This window comes from Lytechinus variegatus, chromosome 6, assembly GCF_018143015.1.
Source record: "Lytechinus variegatus isolate NC3 chromosome 6, Lvar_3.0, whole genome shotgun sequence".
Taxonomy (NCBI): Eukaryota; Metazoa; Echinodermata; class Echinoidea; order Temnopleuroida; family Toxopneustidae; genus Lytechinus; species Lytechinus variegatus.
In genome coordinates, this window is record NC_054745.1 from 15110007 (window position 1) to 15118136 (window position 8130).

At 36.5% G+C, this 8130-nt stretch overlaps 1 long non-coding RNA gene across 1 annotated transcript; it reads right to left on the reverse strand.

The window, feature by feature from the left end:
* Window positions 1–5051: 5051 nt before the first annotated feature.
* On the reverse strand, window positions 5052–7387 carry LOC121416527. The gene is made up of 3 exons (XR_005970191.1): window positions 7110–7387; window positions 5626–5750; window positions 5052–5137 (listed from the first exon to the last, which is right to left on the reverse strand). It is a non-coding gene; the product is annotated as an uncharacterized LOC121416527 (long non-coding RNA).
* Window positions 7388–8130: the final 743 nt, after the last annotated feature.

Genomic DNA, 8130 nt, shown 5'->3' on the forward strand with positions numbered 1-8130 from the left:
AAGTGTGGATTAACGCCTTGCCAAAGGACGCTATAGACCGCGGTGGGATTCGAACACAGGACCCTCTGTTTTTTTTTTTAAATCGGAATATCAAATAATTTAAGCTCGCGCTTCGGGCTCGCTTTGATTATCAGGATAAAAGCTGGATTTAGAATGCCTATATTCTAGGTTTGAATATGAGATGTTCGTGCATGTTTACTCAAATACTCAGCTTGTTCTCTTAATTTATATCATTATCCTTTTTCAGATATATCACAAATTTTCTGCTCGCGCTTTGTGCTCGCATTATTTGATTAAAATGTAATATGTAACGTCTTCATGGCTAACTGCTTGCAGTCTTTAAGAGATACCCTTTTCAATCAGTTAATTTCTACTCGCGCTTCGCGTTTATTTAGTTGCATACACATCTTTTTCTGGATGACGAATATCATTGCCCAAAATGTTCAAATTTTAGGAAAAAATACATAATCTTTCCTTCCAAACAAATAGCTCGCCCTTCGCGCGGCGGTCGCCTTATAAAAATAGCGATTGTGATATTGTTTATTTATGGTGATTTACAAGAATAATGCTATAAGAAGTGAATATTAGGACTACCCCTTCAAAGAAACCAAAAATCATCTTCGAGCGGCCGATCGGGGAAAAAAATTCCGCCCCCCCCCCCCCCCCCCCCCCCCATTGGCGAAGGCTGGATCCGCCCCTGTAGACCCCCCCCCCCCTTCCTAGAAACTTCTGGTTCCGCCCCTGAAAGTGCTCGAAATCCTAAATATTTGCGATAGGAGGTGTAAAAAGGTTCATATTGTCTAAAGAGGAAGGGGGCTCGGGAACCCAGCTAGGGATGCCTCCGCAATTTGGCTATCCTTTTATCGCGCACTTTGCGTACGGGGTAGTTAGTCTGTAAATACAGTCAAATCGAATCCTGTGAAAGAAAGGAATACACTTTTGGTTTTAATAGTGAAAATCTAGCCAAAATTTGGATACAAACCAACAAATATGCTTAATGAATAAAATATGCCCAAGTTTTAATCCCTGTTTTAATCGTTAAAAAATATAAAAGATAATGTAATACGAGTTACTAGTATACTGACGTCAAGGTGACCGAAATAAAAAACTAAATATTTTGGAAACTGAATAATCAGACGAAATGTATGGCACGATTGTCGATGTGATTTTAATGGTATCGTCAATTCACAAAATAAAGAGAAATACATTGGCCCGTGAAAGTTGCTATATAGGCCTGTATTGGTAATTAAAACTTACCCCTCCTCCACACACAATATAGATAAATGATTATTCAAGAATTTAATAAAATAAAGATTTTCACATATAAGGGTTTGGTTTGTATCTTGTAAAAAAAAATGGGATAATGCAACAAATAGGGTGATTGGGGCGAAATTTTGCACTCATTGGTGATAAAGAAATCTAAGGCTAAACCATTTAATTAGATCCCCATCGTCATAGCTTCTTTTCTCTTTCAGTCTATAATTATATTTTCTCTCACACACACACACAAATGTGCACTCCCACCCTACCCCCTCCTATAGCCCTTATCCTACAATATCACTTGATTTATTTGTCCGCCGGCCCTCGACTTGTTATTCCTGTCAGAGGAGCATTCTCAGTGGCGGATCCAGGGGGGGGGGACATCCAGCCTGTGCCTCCTCCCCCTTTGCGAGGCACCAAAAATTTTTTTTTTTTATTGAAATATGTAACGCCCATAAGCAATAGTGAGGACCTTTCTTTTTTTTCTTTCTTTCTGTGGAGCGTTGTGGCCCAGTGGATTAGTCTTTGGACTTTGAAACAGAGGGTCATGAGTTCGAATCCCAGCCATGGCGTAATTTCCTTCAGCAAGAAACTGATCCACAATGTGCTGCACTCAACCCAGGTGAGGTAAATGGGTACCGGTAGGAAGTAATTCCTTAAAAAGCTGTGTGCGCTCTGAACGCCCATAGCTTAGCCAACTAATATAAGAGCGCCTTGAGCACCTAACATGGTGGATGTGTGCGCAATATAAATACCCTATATTATTATTATTGTTTTTTCTTTCTTTCTTTCTTTCTTCCTTCCTTCCTTCCTTTCTTTCTTTCTTTCTTTCTTTCTTTCTTTCTTTCTTTCTTTCTTTCTTTCTCTCTCTCTCTCCCTCTCTCTCTTTCTTTCTTTCTTTTCTTTTCTTATTTTCTTTTCTTTCTTTTTTTTGCTTGTCAGATATTTCCTGGAACACTTTTGTTCCGATTTGGTAGTGACCTTTTTTTAGGGGGGTATCAAAATTTCCTGTACAAAATGCCCCCCTTTGAAAAAAAATCGTTGATCCGCCCCTGCTTAGTTTGACTGCTTTCTGGTAGATCCCATTTTCTAATTTTGCGAGATAATTATATCACAAATAAGCGCCCCTTGTCCGTGTTTTGAGAGACATTTGGGGATTTTAGGTACATTTGAATTCCTCTCCAAAGTTATATTTTTTACTCGGGAGAATATTTTGGTAACCGAATATTTCCCTCAGCGCTAGCTGCCCGCTTCGGGAAAAACCGACGGGGAAATGAACTGTTCTTGTATGTCCTTGGTCTCAGAGCAGTTTCCTATTCTGACGGCTCAGGGGTTGGAAACTCCGCTTCTGCATCCGGTCAGACATGGGGAAATTTTGGAAGGTCAAAAGTGCACACTGCTCCCATTTTTCGCGTACAAGGCTATGGACACCGCAACTTCATGGCACACCAGCGAAACAGAGGCGTGGTCATAAATTGGCCTGCGCGCACAGCGTAAAAATATGCAAATAAGCAAATTGTCACAAATTAGCATAATACGCGACGTGATTGAATATGAAATGTATTCATAGAGCTGCGTCTTTGGTAAATTCATGTCATTGATTATTCCCCCGTTCACCCCCCCTCAAGGTATTCAGTTGTTTATTCATCTTTTCTTGTTTACATTTTTAATTCTTTCGCGATTATTACTACATCAATTAATTCACTTATTTACTTGCTAGATATTTCCCTGGAAGACATTTTGGAAGCTTACAAGAGATCCATTAGTAGGATTGAACTTAGGGATCTGCTTGCTCTATCATCAGGTGTTCATCACTGCCCATTATTTTCATTACACATCATGAATAGCCACAAATATTTGTTTATTTTTTTTGGGGGGGGGGGGTAAATACTTAAAATGATCTGAGCAAGAGAGCAATCAGGTCATTTTGTCTTTATTTTGAAATTGAAATGAACAATCTGGTGCATTCAAATCTTATGAAGATTTTTTTTTTTAGTCTGAGTTTGGGATGGGAGCAAAAGAGAGCCCAGTACCCCCCCCCCATGTATTTGCTCTCATCAAGGCTATCTTAAAGGTCACTTCCAAATAAAATACATTTTTTGTACCTGCCCACCCCTATATTTCTCTATCGATTCCACCCCCCCCCCCCCCTCTCTTTCCCACACACACACATTCCACATAATCATGCGAGCAAACAATTATTCTCATTTCATTTTTATTTCTATCCCACTTTTAAATCAAACTCATTCATGTCTTTAATTCGGCTGCACCTGAATGTCACAGTATGCCATGTTGCAATGGCTTTTATGGGCTATCTTGCCACGCATGTTATTTTGATACTAAATACCTGTTGTACTAGTATTATACCCATGGATACCCGACATACAGAATCAATCAATCAGTAGCACCATCATATAGAAGTGATCTTCAGTGCCATTTCATCACAACACAGTTTGGTAGCAATAACATCATCATCACATATCTTTCACGCAATATAAATTGGTGGATTAAGTAAATCACGAATATCAAGATTAGAAAGTAATATTTCAAATTAAAATGTTTATTAGTTGATAAATTTTTGAATAGATGATAAAAATATTTTTTCTCACCAAAGCATCAAATTACATCAGCAAAATGCCTATAGTGAGTGCAACAGAAATTGCAAGGATATTACAAGAGAGGGGATGTATTTTTTGGTAAAATCTAGAGAAAAAAATATGAAAAAAATAAGTATGTATATTCACTTACATAGTTATTGATAAGCCTTACATAGTCAATATAAGGGGGGCATCAAGGATGCCATTAATAAAAAGATTATCAATATACCTCTCTCTCAAAGTCAGTTACTAAAATATCAAATTATTTTTTCAGCATTTGCTGACAAGAAATAGCATGCTAATCTAATCGGTGACACTTCATAAAAAAAGGGGAGCACATTTCTCTAAAGAGTGCCTTCCCAAATCTGCACATTGGTAAATCAGTAACAAAGTTGCTTATTGTCTATTGTTGTGAAGTGCTGCTAGAGCTGTGTTCTATTTCCAACAAATTCTTTTATTTGCAGAGCTAATCTAGTTCATTATACGGGACATCGACAATACAGTGTTACAAAAACAAAGAGATTTAAAAAAAATAGTGCAACTTTTCACTTCCCCCAGAAAATGAATTCAACAGCTTAATGTCCAGCAATACATACAGGTTCTTGTTTCATAAGGACTTCAATTATGGTAAATTGGCCCCAAATGTAACTAGCAACTAGCATGGGAACCCCAATGTTGATCTGTTGCTTTAATGTTTCCATGGTAATTACCAGAATGGCAAAGCTAGAATAATGGTTGGTCTTAATGAATTGGGGTCCAGGACTGAGAGTGATTTCTTCGCCCTCTGTTCTGTCACCTTGTTTTTATTATGCACATTTTTTCAATGAAAATCCATTATTTCTTATCACCTTTTATATGTCTGTAGGCATGTATGTTACATAGCCCAGACCTCAGTAAAGGCCCATTCTGCATTGTTTAGATTACCAGAATACAACCTATCCCTTTCAAACTACTAATATTATTCAAAGTGCTTTCACTACTATAAGTACTACATGTAGATGATTAGAACATTAATAAAGGGGGGGGGGGGATAAGTGTGCCCTTTCGAAAAATATTTTAATCTTGTGTGAAACCTATGGACCTAAATATCTATACTCCAAATAATCTTTTTTTGTTCAACAGATGTGTAGTTTAAGCAACATTCAATATGTATCGACACATTTATTTAAATTCATTAAATTTTTAAATTTTTAATTGCAATGAAGCAACTGCTTGTTATGAACCTGGCCTTCATATTTCTTCTTGATCTGCCCTGGTGATACTCAAACAGCCTGTGAAACCTGCATATTAAACAAAAAGAAAAGGGAACAAAATGAGCTGCTGATATGAATTATTCTTACTCATCTAGTCAAGTTTATTTAGAAGTTTTAAACTTTTTATGAGCCCTTTCTCTTCCATGCAATATTATTTTAAAAATGCACATGTAGTAACCTATGTTGCCAGATAAAAATCATAGATCACTATTATAGATCATTATTCATATAACTTTTTTTATTAAGTGTGAAAACCCATTCAAATATATATCGAAAGATTAATCTCAATATTTTGTCCTTTTTAATTTCTGTCTTCAGAGTAACTGAGTTTTAAAGTGATTTTATGTATGATTAATATAGCTAAGATACATGGACAATAAGTATGCATTGATGATAATGGAAATACTGGTGAATCTGAATCCAAAGAATATTGTCTCATCATGGAGCTTTACTTTATGGGATATAACATGATTCAGAAAAATAGTTTTTTTATATTTTTATGAAAACAAGCATACCTGGCAAGCTTTTAGATCAGATATCCTGTTATTCATCAGATTGTACCTCTTGGTGATGTGCAAATGGTATTTGACTTTGTACTTCTGAATAGGCTGGGACTGCTAAGAACTGGATCCCATTGGATCTGCAATTCAATATACATACAATACTTTACAGTTAAAAATTTCAAAAGTGATAAACAAAATTCCTCTCTAAAAACAATTTTTCAGAGTTTCCAGCTTTCACAATTCCCAACTAGAAAAAAGCAGGTCTTGACCAAAAACTAAATGGTTCAAGCATACGTGGCCTACTCTAGTGAGGTCTTTTGTCAATCTTCAATATATATACACACCAAGCCAGCTTTGACAGATGTAAGATAATTATCATTTGTGTGATAATATGGCTCTCGCTCATTCATCAGTGCGAGTCAATCATTAAATTTTTTGCACTCGTCAATAAACATGTCTGATTTGAATCTCTACGTTAAGTGAGTTCCTCTTTAAGTTTAAGTTTGATTTTTATTTTAAAAAAGGGTTAGCTCACTTGCTGGCAGGTTTAAATGACCCTTTGCCTTTCACCACAAATAACATCAAGTGAGGACAATAAAGATAAATCAATCGGATCAGCCGCTCTCTCTGCTTAGCCTTATACTTAAACAATTCAAAATAGGGCACTATAAATTTTCTCAACCCTTCAAAAAAAACAATTGAGCAGTTTGAACCCTGACATAGAAATGTTGCCCCCCCCCCCCGAAAAAAAATAATCATTTAACTCCTTTGCTAGGCTAAACATATTTTAGTCCAACGGTCCAGCCAGGACCTATCCTAGGGGCCGGGCTTACTTTTATTTAAAAAAAAGAAAAACGTTAACATCTGTCTCAAATCATTCCACGAGTGACCATGGGCATGGCAAAATCTACCAATATCATTCCAAACAGATTCATCATTCAGTTCATTTAGATTTAATTTCATTTCATTTTAAATGCAGATAATTATATTGAAATAGCGGTGTCGAAAAATCAGTACTCGGCCCATGGCCTATAACTTCAAATTTCAACTCGAGCTTGTTTGACACTTAATTTCCAAAACCTAATGACCTAGCCTACATCGGCAATTTCGCAGCCGGCTGGCACCGGCGATATCAAAGTCCGCATCCCGCTCTGGCTATATTATTTGGCTTAATTTTGATGCAGCTTTGCCGTTAAACAAGTCCACATCTAACCCTGATATTTGACAATAAGAACTGAAATACAGATTTAATAAGGGCGGACATGAAGCATCCCAATTAACCAACTTAGTTCTACGAAAAACTATATTATTTTCTGACAAAATATGTCAGTCAGATTTCAGACTTATTTGGGATCAGGACAGGAAAAAGAAATGGAAATATGGAAATTGTGGTTCGCGTTGTACACTGCACATAAAGCCATGCATGCGACGCCGAACCCCAGCAAACACATTACAATTTCAACTAAGATCAAAGTAAGGAATTGAACTTAACTTACTTTTATTCCTATGGAATGTCATTAGATTGATATTAATGTTTCCTCCAAGGTTTTCTGCTCCATTGAAGTTCACTCAGAAATCATGATTTCGAACACCAATTCTAAAAACGGATAATTAGACTTGCTATTGTATTTCAAAAAGTGGAATTTCGCAGAATCAAAAAGAACGACACTTCGCACAGATATCGTAGGGAATTGTGGGACGGAAAAAAATGTTTAATGCATGACGACATGAATAAAACATTAGCGTTTTATCCAATCATACAAGTGCATTATGCGTATTTTGACGTCATTACTCATGAATTAAACATTGACCTTCCAAAATCAACCTTCAAATTGGACAAATGGCAGCCATGTTTGTTATGTACAAAACCTATGGAAAATCAAAAACGCACGAAAAGAGTTGCCTCTCTAGCTCCCTTCGGGAGCTTACGTATACGTAAGATCGTATCTCTGTGTGACGGCTACGGTATACTGCCCTCTCGCGTCGGGTACACGGTACTGACGGGAAAGAAAATCATTGTTCCATCTCTCTCGTCTAATACCTTTTAACCTTCTCTCTTTCTATATATAGTCCTTTGGCTTCTTCTTTTATTAGTAGTGCATAATGAGCTATAAAAAGTTGAGGAGGCAAGGATTGGTGTTCGGTGCAAAATTTCTAAAAAACCTGAGAGTGTGAATGAAGATAGAGAATGAGCCCCAACAAGCAAAAAAATCTACATTTTTTAATACCAAATCTTATCTTGTGATAGATTTTTACATAAAAATTTCTTTAAAATCAGATATGTTTTTACTCTTTTCCTTTCATTTTCTTTTTTATTCTTGGTTATGAACATTTTTGGGGTCCATTTTGCTCCCTATCTGTACGCCAAGGCAATTCCTGAGATTTCTCGAATAATTTCTTAATAGTCCATCTTTCAGTATTACATTTTCTATTTTCACAGTTTCGCTCAAAGTTCACTCCATTCTCTTCTCATTATTTCATCCAGTGTTTCCACTAATCATTATCGGAAGTCTAAAC